Below are 14,545 nucleotides of genomic sequence, written 5' to 3'. Positions count from 1 at the left end.
CTCTCTTTCAGATACTGTGTAAACAGCTTGCCTTGGTGGCTTCTGGGTCAGTGAAGTGGTTTTTTTTTTGTTGTTTTTCCAAGTATTTAATATCTTGTCCATTTCCTTTTCCATGTCTCATGATGTTTCATAGTACTTTGACATTTATTAGCCATGTGAAGCACATTTTGGAGGAATCATTTAATCATTTCTGACCTCTTCTCCTTCCTCTGTGGGGGGACATCCTGCACATCTACCGCTCTTCGTTGCTCGCTGTGGTTGTGCTAGACTCCTGCCCACATTTCCACTTGTTGCTTAGCTCTGCTTCTGATCAGAAGAGGATCACCTCCTTATTTTTAAAAACAATCTCAGGTGAGAATCAGGGCACTGTAGGACACATGGTGACAAAGAGTCTATGTGCTGAAAAACTCAGTTTTCAAACAGGCTAAGGATATGTTTTCACAGTTATTGAGTGAAGCTAAGATGCAAATTGCTAAATGGTGTGATCCTCCAGCTGAAAGACTGCTGCAATCATAGAAACAGACTTAATGTATGCTCTTAGCCTCTCTCTCTGCTGGTGACTTATGTTAAACACATCATGCTTGACAACACTATTGGACTGAAAATGCAGTAATGGGTTGTTACCGTGACTCAACTGATGAAAATGCACTTATTAAGTAGAATGCACTGATTCGGTCCTCTGGCCATTTTCAAAATGTGGGAAGTATTTCATCTACTTCCATCTGCCAAAAGTTACAGCTGCATCTGAATGGTCTGTTGAGGAAAAATAATCATATATGACAAAGCTCTATTTGTCTGAACTGTTTTAGATGCCCATTTAAGAGCAAGTTTGTCTCTGTTGGCTATCCAGAGCTTGAGATGACCATCATGGATGAAGACATCAGGGAGCAGCAAGGGAGGGCTTCTCCATTAGGCCAGAACAAGCCATGAGCTGAGGACAACCACAGCCCAGGCTGGGCTATGCTCTCACTCAAATTAAACAGAGCTTCTGCACCGGTGAGCAGAAGGTGGACATCCCAGGTGGGGCTGGCTGGTGCAATTCAGGCCTGTTAGTGTACTCAGGACCCTGGCAGAGGTGGACATTTTAGATATGCAAGATCCCCCACTCTATATTATTTGTCACGCTGGAAAATGCTAGTAAAACTGATCCTAGAACCTAGATCTGCAGTTTATTGTGAAATCTCAGCTATCATCTATCAAGCATGATATCTGCTGAATGACTTCCACAAAGGTTCTTTAGTTTCCATTTTAATAAAAAAAATTAGTGGCCACTATGTTTATTTGTTATCTTTGAAAATGACACCACTCTAATGGATATCATTAAATAAAAAATAGTCTGGGAACAGAGTTCCCTTTTCACCCAGTTAAATCTATTTGGAGCTGCTATGCACGAAACCACCAGTGAAATCCTAGGAGAGATACAGTACAATGTAATATTGCCTACTCAGTCTAAGTCACAATTATTACTGCATTTTTGCTTTCCAAGATACTGTCTATTTTAAAGAAAAATGTTGATAAATCAGAGGTATTTTAGTGTAGAGCTTAGTACATTTAGTTTCTCAGGAGAAAATTGAGGAATAAAGTGGTTACAGCTTTTAAGTGCATGCAAATACCTGAAAATAAGTCAGTCAGACTAGACTCTGCATATTTAAGAGGTATAAGTCATCATGGTCAGTACTGCTGATGGAATAAGAGTGAAGTTCATCTCTTCCTAACAAATACCTAAATCAGATCCGAAGAATCACTATCTAAACCAGCCCCCTTTTTTTTCTCTTTGACCGTAATAGGGGAAATTAAAGCTTGGACTGGTGTTGCTGAAAGTAGAAGGTTATTACCCTAAACCGATAATGATGCTTGGTTAAATAGTTGCTATTTTTGACAAATATACTTACCATTACCCTCAATTCAGATTATTACAAAAATGACACTGTTGGTGAAATAGAAATCAAGGAGCAAAGTTAGTGATCTTGGTTAACCAAAGGAAAGAAGCACTTATACAAGGCAAGACCTTGCTGGGAGTTTCCCATCCCTTTCAGACTTTCCACCTTCTTGGCCTGCAAAACAAGATAAGTAACATGCTCAAGATGTCCTAAGAGTAAAATTCAACAAATCATCTTCTTTTAATACCTAAACTACTGGATTTATGTATTCATTGACAGTTGTTAAAAGACATCTATCTCACAAACCCTATTTTCAGTAGCTGAATACCAACTCATACATATTTACATCACTTCCACATTAATATCACCATTTAGGTAACTGTCACCTTAAAAAACATCAAAATTTTTCCTTTTCTAAACAGCCTTGAGTCAGAAATTACTTAGGAAGTTTTCCTCATCACACAGTGCCAAGAACATCCTCAGTACCCCATCTCAACACATGCCAGACCAGCAAATTAGCACATCTGATAGCTTTCCTGCCTTGCTACCCAATTAACGAAAAACAGATGCCTTCTCCTGTGTCAAATGCAAATTATTTCCCACATCCCATTATGCCAACAACCATCATTTACAAGCCTCTGGGTTCCCAGGGGCCCAATTCCTTTTGTTTGTACTGACATAGTTGCCCAAAGTCTTAAAGGGGTTGAGCGGAGAAGTTGGTTACTTGATAGTCTGGTCCTGAAGAAGATAGTAAGGTTGACCCTGACCGTCATGGTGAGCAAAGCCATGATGCCATTGCCTTCCTTATCAAGCAGGGAGCTTTGCTGTACCTTAGTTTCAGGGCACAAGAATACAAGGCAAAACAAAACTAAAGGAAAACCCAGCCTCCTTGGCTATGCTTCAGCATCTGACTCATTCGTGAGTTGAGCTCTTCACTTAAAATCTGATTCCAATGAAGACTTTTTATCCGGTTTCTTTCAGAAGAAATCTTTAGGGTCTTTGTCCAGCTCCATTTGTTTGGCCTTTTTTTGTGGGTTTTTTTGTTTGTTTGTTTTTTGGTTTTTGGTTTTGGGTTGGTTTGGTTTTTGGGGTTTTTTTTTGGGTGGGTGTGTGTTTGTTTGTTTGTTTGTTTTTTCCTGTTTTGATAGAGAGCAGCAGACCTTACTGTTTCTGTCCTAATTAGTATTTCTTGAAAATTTTCTATGAGAATTGTTTTACATATAAATAATCATTTTAAAATAAAAAGATTCACTCTTTTAAACCACCATATGGAGTGCATTTTATTATGCCAACTTTTAGCTTAGTAAGTCCTCTACAGATGGTTTCTTAGATGGGGAGGAGAACTACACACAACCAATCTCTGCTGCAGGCATCTAGGTCTCCTAGAGAATCCAGAACTAAACCTTAATTCAAGTGACACGTAGATTGGACACACATAAAATTTATACACATGCTTAAAATCCCTCTTTCCCAAACCTAATCATTTAAGACATCATCTGCCACACCTTTAATAACTTCTGTTTAAAATATCTCTTTAGGAAAGCCTGATAATGGCTACACCTTTTCTTTTTCCAAACACTTTCCTTACACAACCTCCATGTAAAATGCTAAATTAATGCTAGTTGTGTTTAGGAAGTAGTTAGCAGGAGCCAGAAATTTCAATGAAGTGGAAAAGAAGTGACTATTTTCATGGTTTGGATGTATTTAAGATTGTGGATATGCATTTTTAGTTAAAAGACACCTTTGGGATATATTGGTCTAAACAGAAAAAAATAACAGTATCAGGAGAGTCAGCAAAAAATAAAATTAAGGCAGACCAGCCATCTGGGAGACATTTCAAAGGAAATGGAAAAGGAGGACTGGAAAGAAACTCAAGAAGTCATCTAGTTTAAGGCTGGATTAAGCATTCCTGATGTGGGGGGTTTTTTTAGCCTTCTACAACTGCCAATAATAAATACTCTTCCCTTCCCTGCTGCCAATCAAATTCAATTCTTGTCTTGCTCTGCCACTAAGATAATGAGCCTTGTATCTCACCTGAGTTTTCAGAAATGCCTTCCAAGCCTATGACCTCTTCTGTCCTTACCAGAGAAATTTGTCCCTCTCCTTTCCATAGGAGCAACTACCATCATTGCAAACTGTTGTCATCATTATTTTTTTCTAGACTATTCCTTTAGATCATGTTAACTAGACCATTAGCTTTTTGGGGTTACAGTGGACAGAGATAGGTATAGTGCTCCATGTCAGCGCTCAACAGTGTCTTGAGGACTACTCAAGTTTACTTCTGAGCTTTATTCCCTTCTTTCACATATACATTATTTGTGCTGTGCCCAAATAACATCTAAAATCAAAGGGTAACATATCCATAATAATCTGGTTTTAAAACTCTCTTAGGACTATTTGGGTGAAGTTACAGGCTATCTGCTAGGTTAGTTAATAGAAATATCTGAGAATTAGCTGTCTCAGTCTGAGCTAGACAAGCGTGGCTCTCTAGAGTCACCCAAGAGGAACAGGAACACAGAGTGATGTATATGGCTTATTTTAGATGTCTGCTTCAGGGTGATACTAAATGCCTTCCAGATTTTCCTTCAGAAACCTTGAAGCCCACCTTATACATCTAAGAATTCATCATCTGATATTCTTTCCTTATGCCTTACTTTTTTTTTTTTTTTTAATTTAGTTTTTGGGCTACAATTTTTTGTTATTTTAGCAGAACATAGTCCTGATTTTGCTTGATACTGTGCCAAGAATGCTAATCAGTAGCAGATAAGATTTGTAGTTACAGATAGCATAATTAATTTTGGAGGTTGGATCTAATTATGGTTCCAGTGTCCACTGGCTAAGAACCCTTCATTAGATAATGTTAACCACACTGCCATTAGTTTGAACTAATAGATTCACATAGCACTGCAAACTGCAAAGTTAGGGCTCAAGCTGTGAGGCTTCTTCTCAGCTTGGATATGAGCCTTGGGTTTGGAGGTGGGTTATCTGTGCTTTATTACCAGAAAGACCATCTTGCCTGGGATAATATACAGAGATATCTTTCCTAACTTCAGGTATTTAACACATTAAGACACCTAATTCAGTTCAAAGTTTGACTTCTATCATCCTTTCAGGTATTCTAGTGTACCCCACTTAGCTCCCACCTCCTGATCCAGAAGGGCACAGGCCTTGTGTAGATCCTGTGTCCCCTCTGCCAGGTCTGTCTGGGTGCCGTAGATACTATAGGGTATCTCAGTTTTCAGTAGACCTTACGTTTATAACTAAATTCCACCTAACACGTCTTAAAATGCAAACTGAATTATGCCCTGTCAAAAATATCAGTGTCTATGTATAACCTAGGCTTCTAGCTCCCAACACATCTAATGGAGATCTAATCAGTTGGTGGAGTTTAGAGGGTGATTTATCTTACCCTACAGCAGACAGCCACTGGCTTAGCTGTATGTGTCTGTAGGCTCCATTATTGTACTGGCTGGATTCCCAAAAATCCATTCCCAAGGCACTGTCTTACCCAATATTTAACATCTCCAGTACGGGTGACTACATATAAGTTACCCTGGAAGATCCCATGTCACCCCATGTTCCCTGTTGTTCGGTGTAGGCATTTGTAACCCATTACGTGAGTTGTCTTTGTGCAAAATATCCCTGTGGTGGAATAGTGCTGCTCTCTAAGAAAGTCTTTGGCTGGTAATGTTGAAAGATATTTTGGTTTTGCAATGGTGCTGAAAGGCTGCCAAAAGGATGATTTGAATGTGGAGAAATTTTTCTTTGTTTTTTGGTTCTTCTTTGTTTGCCTAAGGTGGTTGGTTTTGGAAATGTAGGCTTTGAGGAAAAACTGCCTGGAATTAAGTCGCAAACAGGAAAACCAGAGTGGGGAAAGTGAGAAGTTGTTCACATGGATGTTAGAAATTCTGCCATCAGAGACCATTCCTGGGGAATTAAAAATGACCACAAGACATGGGAGCCAGTTCAGCTTGGGAAGCTAACACTCCCTTCGGAGCCTTTCAGACATGAAAACAGAGCCTGAAACCCAAGAGGGCTCCTGAGTGTTGGTTGAAAACCTGTCTTGGAGGAGCTGTATGGCCATGGGATGGTGCAATGTGCCAGGACTCAGGAAACCAAGTCTGTATTCCCTGAGGTGTGACTAGCCAGCAGCAGCCCAGGAGCCACGAACAGATGCGTGTGCTCTATTTTCCCCTATGGAAGGCAAGGATAATATAATAACGTCCTATAAAAGACACAGAAATTGCAGCAAGCTCCTGCTATTAAACTCCATGGCTTTGAGTCCCTCAGCCCCATCCTGAGGACCTCTTGCAGGTCCACACTACAAGTCCCTGAAGGCAAAAATAGTTTTGTCACCAAACTGATGCTGCTCTTTGTGGTACCAACAACACAAACGCTTCAAGAGGGTCAAAGAGATATTGATATAATGGTTCTTATGCCAGAGGTGAAGGAGAAAGATTTCTGCCACGGAGCATGCCTGGGGTGCACACAGGTCACACTATGCACAACTGGGCTCTACCCCATATATCTGCAGGTCAATTCCAAGACTTTTCTCCCAGATTTTAAGCTGTATGCTGGGGATAGTTGGTTGGCATGGATAAGGCCATCCAGCTACCTAAATGTAGGTCTCTGTGACAGAAGAAAGGACAGTGGATTACTCTGGCTGCTGGGAGCTCTCTAAGAGCTCACCTACGAGGTTTGCTTTCCAGTTCAGCATCACCCACAGCACCTCTGTGCCACTGACATCTGTTTGGGTGGTTTTTTGCTTTGTTTCATCAGTGCCACAGAGGAAGGGAGGCAGAAAGGGTTCATCTCAGTGTGACAGAGTACAGTGCTTTGCTCACTAAAAGCACTAAGGTCTAGTCTTGACATGCTCCAGTGTAATAGAGATAAATTGGTAGGATGCAGTTCTTTTTTAAGCACACCTGAAGTTTGCAAGTCTACCTCACCTCCTGCAGGCAATTAAGGCAGCTAATAGGAAAGCTGAAGCTCCTGATCCTCTCTTCCTCTGCTCTTTAAGCCCAGTGCAAGATGATGAGCAAAGCAGAAATGATAAATGATCAGGGACTGGTGCATGGCAAGACCTGAACAGCAAAGGAAGACCACATCAGGCTCCCTCCACCCGGAAAGGTGTTTATCTTCTGCTTGCTCCTCCAACCTCCTTTCACAGCAGTTGAAAGCCAAAGATGATGAATATGCAGGAGGACAAACTGTCATGCTAAACAGATTTCCACAGCGCGTGACAGGATTTTGCCTGTGAGGAGAATGGAGGGCCGAATCAGTAGCAAGAGATAAACTTGTCAACTTTGCTGCTGATATGCAAGAAGGTCACCTCACCCAAGGGAAGTTTAAGTAAACAAGTGGTGTCCAGGGCTACGGCAAGATCAACAGTTACTCATAGACAGTACTTCCAAAAAGAACATCGTACAAGTAGGTTTAGCTAAGCCAGAGTGCAAAATCTAAGTCTGTGTGTAAAGTCTCACAGGTTTTGTATGAGAGTTTCCATAACTGGCTTCTGCACCTCCTGCAATTAGTGGGCAGCCATCCTTCCAGTGAAAGTGTTGATGCACCAGGTCACCCCTAACCTTGACCCACAGATTGACCTCATCCAGGACACCTAGTTGGGAAGCTGTGGAAGAATGAGACCACTATGCTGTAATAATAATAAGTGGGAAGAGCTCCTTGAGGTCCTCCTGCCCAGCAAAGCCCTGTGACTGGACACACTCTCCAGGCCCCTAACTGTGTTGCTTCCCCATCAGATGAGCAGTGTGGGGCCTCCCCCATCACATTACCCAAAATGCAACTTGTCAGGTGTTTCTCCATACCCTGGGAAAAGCCAGAGCTGTGCCTGGTGAGTCTCCTGCTGTCAGCCCAGCACAGAAGCACAGGGAGACAGGTGGTCTGGAGCAGCGTCGCTCAGCAATGACCTGTAAGGAAAGCTGACTAAGTCCTATCAAGTGAGGCTAGACAGTTGACATTGATGATAAAGGGGTATGAACTCATCCTAGAATTGGGAAAAAAAACATTCTAACAAACTCATAGGTTAATGAGACTTTTTTTTTCCCTTCCTTTCCCCCCCCCCAAAGCACTTGGGAATGGTGAATCTCAACATTGTGTATTTGAAAACTACATCTAAACACATAAACTTAACCATGACTGAGAATGTACCTTGGTACAAAAACATCTCCCTGGCAGACTGTGGGGAATTAGTGTGACTCAGGGACCGTTTGCAGGAGGTAGTTGACATGTGTCTGTTTTGGGAGACAAGTTGTTCCACTCCAGGAGGTTTCTGGGCCACAAAATGGTCACACATATTTGTCTGGATCTGTGGTAGAGGGAAGCTCTCAGAGCTCTTAGTTCAGTATAAGTACAGCATAAGAGGCTTTAGGCATGGCAGAGAAGCACGAGATATTAGCTGTAAGAAGGCTCCAGACACTTTCACATGTTGTACAAACAAGAAAGAAAAATAAGACCCAGATAAAACTAGGAAGAACAACAGAGATAAAATTGTATTTGAAGGTAACTACTAAGGGTTTGCTGTCAAAATGGAAGGATACTTCAAGCTGGGACATGTTGGCATCTGTGCTGGCTCTAGTGGTATTCTCACTTTCATTCAGGACAGGGATTGTGGAAGAGGGAAGTATCTTATTATATTTGCAGATGACATGAAGCTGTTCTGGACTGCAAGTTATGTTCCAAAATAAGATTAAAATTCAAATGACCTTGGTACATTGGAGAATGGCCTGTTTAAAAAAAACAAACACCACCAAACCCCCACAAACAACAAAACAACCAAAACCCAAATCAAACCTAAACAAAACAACAAACAAAAAACCAAACACCACCACCCCTCCAAAACCCCCAATGGGCTGTAATTCAGGGGAACTTTTTTTTTCCTTTTCAATTCCATTTGAAGCAAAGGGAAGCACTCACTTCATTCCAAAATGCAGAAATTTAAAGGCAGATGGCAAGTTCAAAACCAACAGAATAAGGTGGTTTCTTATAGCTGGGTATGAATATGGGTTCGCTATATGGGTAGTGAGAGTTTGCAACTCCCTGACACTGGGTGTTTTAGACACAGAAAGTTTTCATGAGTTCACGGGGAAACTAAAGAAACCAGTGGAAGAGAAAAACCATTAAAAGGTACAAAATGCACAGAAATCATGTCCAGCTTAAGAAGTCCCAAAGGCAGAAACTGTTATAGACTGTGAGAGCGTTTGATGGAAGCATTGCCATACGCTCCCTGCATTCTTGCACTCATTTGGTATTTGCAACTTTATGAAATAGGATATTGCGTTAGGTGGATGTTTGGTCTGACCCATTTGGCTGTTTTTATGTCCTAAAGCCCCAACAGGCTCTGGGCCTTGGAGCAAGATCTTCAGCCTGTCAGTTAATTTAGTCTAGCTCACCTGCAGCCCACAGCACACAGCAGGAGGCAGGTTCATTTATAAGCTGACAAGTTTCAAACAGGATTTTTTTAGCAGCTGTTAACTCAGACGGTAGGAGAAGCTCAGGTAGATGATTTTAGCGATGAATGGACACAATTTTTGTGAAGACCTTGGAATTCATCTGCCTGTATCTGTTTCTCCCTCTTTTCCTCTGTCTCCAACCCAGGATATTTGACTGGTAGTTTGAGTGCAGCCATCACTCAGATGTGTTAGAGAATTGTATGTTCTTCCACATCCAGCTGTGGGGAAATAGCACATAAACCCCACACATGGATACTTGCCATCCTACACCTCAAGTTCTTTGGAAGAGAAAAACAATCAAATACTGAGGAAACGCAACGCTGAGAGCAGTGATCTGAAAAATCCTGCTACCATTGTCCAGCAGATATGTCTGGACTTATAGAGGGAGGACAAACCGCATTGGTTGTAGTCCCTTTTGCTAGTCTGAATTCTGGAAGCTAATACGCTAAACGAAGGACTGGACAACCATTTCTTTTTATCATCTCTGCTACAGGGATGGGAAAGACTGTGCAGACGTCATAAACTGGCACAGGAAGATTAATCAGATTAATACTGATTGTGCCCTCTTGGGATGGAAATGATATTCTTCTCTCCATGAGTACAGCACTCAGTGATGAGCTCTCCTTCCAAAGACAAAGTAAAATGACCTGCCCAAAGTCACGTGGTGGCAGTGCCAAGAGTGGCACCTGGCTCTCTTGGAGAGGTTGTATTGTATGGCTACAGATCTGCCAGTAAAGATTTACCCTTGTCCCATTTGCTCCACTTTTTCCTCACTCTGTCCTTTCTGTCATTTCCTTTCCTCTTCCAAGAAGAGGACAGGCATCATCTCAAGAGGAAGTACTTTGGGAAGTCAAAATAAAAAGCAAGCGAGCCTGCTCACACACACTTGACCAGAAAGCAGAGGCTTTTTTCGGCAAGCCTTCCACTGGCTTCACTTTCAGGATTAGCTTTGGCAGCTGCAATGCTTTTGTTCTTCATAAATCAGGCAGAGACCTATAGTAGACCTAGTCTGGCCATGTGTCCCCAGCGATCAGCTGAATGCAGTAAGCACCATGGGAACACAGCTCCTGACCTTCAGATGCCATTGATAGCTATTCAGGGAGAAAAAAAAAGCAAGAAAAGAAATGTATCAGGAGAAAACTAATTTTCTTATTGCTCCTTCTGGGCTGTGTAACACTGCGCTGGAGCTGACATCAATAGCTCACCACCAGTTCATCTTGGATGGGGATCTGACCGTATCTAACATGACCTGCCTGAGGCTCAGTTGCTGCAGGAGAGTGGGAAAGAAGCTTTGTACCCTCCTACTCAGCCTCCAAAACGATGGCTGAGTTTTTCGGTGGTGTTAATCTCAGCTGGCAATGAATCTGTCAGTAGCACATAACTTACCGGCAGTGTAAAACAGCAACAGTGTGAGCCAGGAGGGCTGAGAGGAGCTGGGCGTCAGCCCCTCTGGGTTTGCTTTTCTGTCTCTCCTTGCCTTTTAGGCAGTTGGTTCTGGGGTCGATGTGTTCATGTATCGGCACACTAGGACATCTTTGTAATAAGGGCTATAATAAATAATAATGCCAATGCAAGGGTGAGCATGTAAAGTCTTTAATAAAGGAATTCCACTAAGGCCTCTGGAATGAATCAGAGATGCACTGAGCTTTCAGCACCTAAAAGAAGAGCTTCATCATGATGTGAGCTGGCCATGATATTCTGCATCTCTTACCTCTTTTTGTCAGTTACAGCTGTTAAACAGCTGCCCTATTGCTCCCTGGACTTGGCCATATATTTGAAGTGGTTAAAGGGAATATTCTCATTTTCTTCTAAATATTCTGGGGATGAAAAATTATACCTAAATGCCATAATTATAAGTAAAAAAATTATTAATTGCAGTATAGCTGTGATATTATGATTATTTTTGTATGGGAGAAGGAGGAGAACCCCAAAACCTAGGCTTTCTGTCTGATAGTTTGTGAGAAACTGGAAAGTACAATCTCAAATTTCAGACCTGGAGGCCAGGACCCAGGCATGAAGCTGTGTGCCCAGCAGAAGGAGCTCTAGACTACCAGAAGGGCATCTGCTGCTCCAGGAGCACTGAATGAGCTACTCCACCAGAGGCTGGCATTTCAGCTTTCTGCTCCCTGCCCAGAGCAGGAGCAGCTTTCAAACCTATTGAGTTGCTGGTATCGAAGAGGGTGTGTGTACTTGTGGGAAACATAGGTCACTTCCTCATGTTCTCAGGTCATCATATCTTGTCACGTGAGGATGGAAAGAGAAAAGGTTACCTATAAATAAAAGAGCAAAGGTCGACTGAGACCAGCACCTTCTAAGGATGTGAAACATGCTGCATCCCTAGTGAATGTCCCATATGGAGCTCTGGGGTTCATAGCATAGAGTGCATAGGGTGGCACGTAGACCTTCAAGTCCAATTCTTGATGCCTGTTACACCAGATCCAGAAGAATGTCCCATACATTTTCCCAAATACTAAATGCGAGGAGTGCTGACAACATCCAGGGCCTGCAGGAGCTAAAATCCAGTGTGATGTGACCAGAGAAGAGAGCAGAAGAGACTGGAAGCCTTGTCTATGTCTAAGCGTCCTGCTGTAAGCAGCAGTTTGTTAGCTAGAGGGTCCAAGATGAACTCAAGAGATTCCTACCAGGGCGAACCACTGCTAAGGGTGACCGAGGTCCTGCAAAGGTCAGGGGGAAGTTGATGTAAAATAGGAGATGCTCCACGGTTTCTGCAAGTGTGAGAAAAATTACATGAGAGAAACCATGAGAAAAAGCACAGGTTCTGAATTTCCACCTGTAATCAACTCTGTGCAAAAATCCCATTCTCTTTGCAGCGAATTTTACATGCTCAGGTGCTATGTAGTATATTTGTTATTTCACAGTCACTATGCAGTTCACCTAGACTCAAAGAACAGGCTTATTGTTTTCTGTTAACTAGAATGATTTAAGCAATCATATTTGCTGCTGGAGACTATTGGATGGCTTACGAATGCATAATGGACTTTAGACTCCTTTCTTTCTTTTTAAACTCTCTCTTTTTTAAACAGCTTAAAGAGGAAGAATTATCTGAGAGGATAAAAAAAAGGCTGATCTCTCTCTTGCAAATTAAATGAAATCTTGGAAATATGTGTCACATTAATTGGAAAAATTGCTATTCCAATTTTCAGTTAAACATTAGGACGTATTGTTAGAATGAAATCCTGCTTTTTTGTAAAAATAATAATGACATTGTTGCAAAATTCACAAAACATGAAAAAAACCTAGACTATGGCTGATCATGAAAAATTAAGAATTTTGAGCTTTCAGTTTTCAGTTCCCTCTTAAAGTAGTATTTCTGGGGTGTGACCAGCTGTAGTTATTTCTATTCATACAGACATAGAGCTTCTGAGCATCATGCCAGTCTAGAGCCCTATTGCTTTAGATGCTCTATTAACATGCTTTAAAATCATGATTTTTTTCCCCAAATACCATTCGGTCTGTGCAAAATGACATAGACTTTCTTTGTATGGTTTCGTGTATGCAGGCTGTATACATGGGAGGGCTCTGTTTCTCTAAAATGATAAGAGAAACAGAGAGATTAAAATTATAAAATCACTAAAAATAACAGTGTTCCCCATCTCCCTAGTTCTCTACAGGCATGAATTTCCTACTCCGCTTCCTATGACACAGTAGAGAGCCCTTGCATAAAGGGAGAAAAAGAGCCAGAATTTGTTCTTGCTGGGATCCTATTCTAGCATCCTTTAAACAAATATTTTGACTTGGGGTAGGAGTGGGTTGCAAATCTGCCTTTACAAGGGCTCAGTTGCTTGGGCTTTGGTTTTATGATGCTGAAGTAGAAGCTGAAGGTATACCATGGCCAAAACATGTTCCTCTAGATTGGTCATTACAATGCTGTAAGAATTAAAATCCCCCAAGGAGCACATACTTCATCTGTGATGTATGCCAGAGAGAAATTTCAGGAGTCCTCTGTGACTTGAACTTGAGTAAATTAAATTCATTGGGTACCTTTGCCCCTAGGAGACAGCAAGTTGCTTTTTTAAGCTTAATGTGGTAGGAAAGACAGGGGATCACTTTATCTCTCCCTAAAATGTGGCCATTTCTGCAGTGGAAGTTATCATACCTGCTAGCAGTGTTATAAAACTTCTTACCTATGAATGAAAGATACGATCATGTCTGGTGGCTAGATGTGCATTTGAAAAGTTTGCATAGTCTGACTTTGCCAAAATCTGATGGGAAAAATGGTGAAATTAGAAAAACTGGAGCAAATGGTTTGATGAAATTCTGCCCAAACAGGTCATGCCCACACTTCAGTCCCGAAAGGAGCTAAACCCAACCCAATGGGTAGGCCATACTAAAAGTCCCCAATCCCAACCATTAATTTAGAAAACTCCAAAAGGGGACAGTAAACAAACTGTAACAATTAGTAAACTCCTCAGCTGTTCTAGAAGATTTTGGATTTTAACTTTGTAGTACCTATTATTCTCATTTTGGAAACTGGGAAGCTGAATAATGTTGCCTTAAACACAGTTCTGGACCTCAGCCGTGGACTTTGAGCCTTTTTTGGACGGTGCTGGTTTCTTGTTTTGTCTGTACGGCACCCTGAGCAGTTCATGACTGGGGCTCTGAAGAAAGAATAAAATATATATATATTTTTCTTTTTACTGTTATGTGCGTTATTGGCATTATTATTAGTCTGAACTCATTCTTGTTTGAAGAAGCCTTTGAAAACCTCCGGCAAAAGGTCCCACCGGGACCTGCTGACATTCGAGTGTTTTGCGTCAAATTCCAAAATGGCAAAGAGTTGTTATGAGCTGAAAGGAAGAGAAGGAATCTCCAAAGGACATTGCAGACCCTGCTGACCCTCTGAATCTACGTAAGTCAGGGAATTGAGTGATAAAACAAACATCCCAGGTTATGGGGGTGTGCTTAATGGAATAGACACAGTAGCACCCCCGGGCGAGGGGGGAACGCCTGCGAGTTGCTTTCCAAGCAGGGAAATACTCAGGAGGTATGGGAGCTGGCAGGCAACTGGCTGATATATGTGGGCTGCCCTCTGATTTCCCTTGCTCCTGGGCCAACTCTTTCCTGGCTGACTGCAGGATGTCTTGCCTCAATCCCTTTTTTTTGTCTGGCCTAAGCTAAGCAAGGCCAATCTGAACAAGGAGTTTCACTGGAGACCTCCGAGGAACACCTATCTGC

The 14,545-nt window shown here is 41.8% G+C and overlaps 2 long non-coding RNA genes across 4 annotated transcripts in view; both read left to right on the top strand.

Annotated features, from left to right (window-relative positions):
• LOC142600637 (uncharacterized) overlaps positions 1–2,902 on the top strand; it is a 37,590-nt gene extending 34,688 nt beyond the window's left edge. Inside the window, exons 6-7 of one of the 2 annotated variants that reach the window (XR_012834234.1) lie at positions 810–996; positions 1,910–2,902. This is a non-coding gene — a long non-coding RNA (uncharacterized LOC142600637). The remainder of the gene's footprint in view (positions 1–809; positions 997–1,909) is intronic. The other variant, XR_012834233.1, reaches the window with a different exon arrangement.
• LOC142600638 (uncharacterized) overlaps positions 1–14,545 on the top strand; it is a 184,167-nt gene that overhangs the window by 72,644 nt on the left and 96,978 nt on the right. The gene's annotated exons all lie outside the window — the stretch shown is intronic.

Source organism: Balearica regulorum, chromosome 2 (assembly GCF_011004875.1).
Source record: "Balearica regulorum gibbericeps isolate bBalReg1 chromosome 2, bBalReg1.pri, whole genome shotgun sequence".
Lineage (NCBI taxonomy): Eukaryota > Metazoa > Chordata > Aves > Gruiformes > Gruidae > Balearica > Balearica regulorum.
The sequence above is the reverse complement of the archived record's forward strand: the minus strand, read 5'-3'. Positions and strand labels throughout refer to the sequence as shown.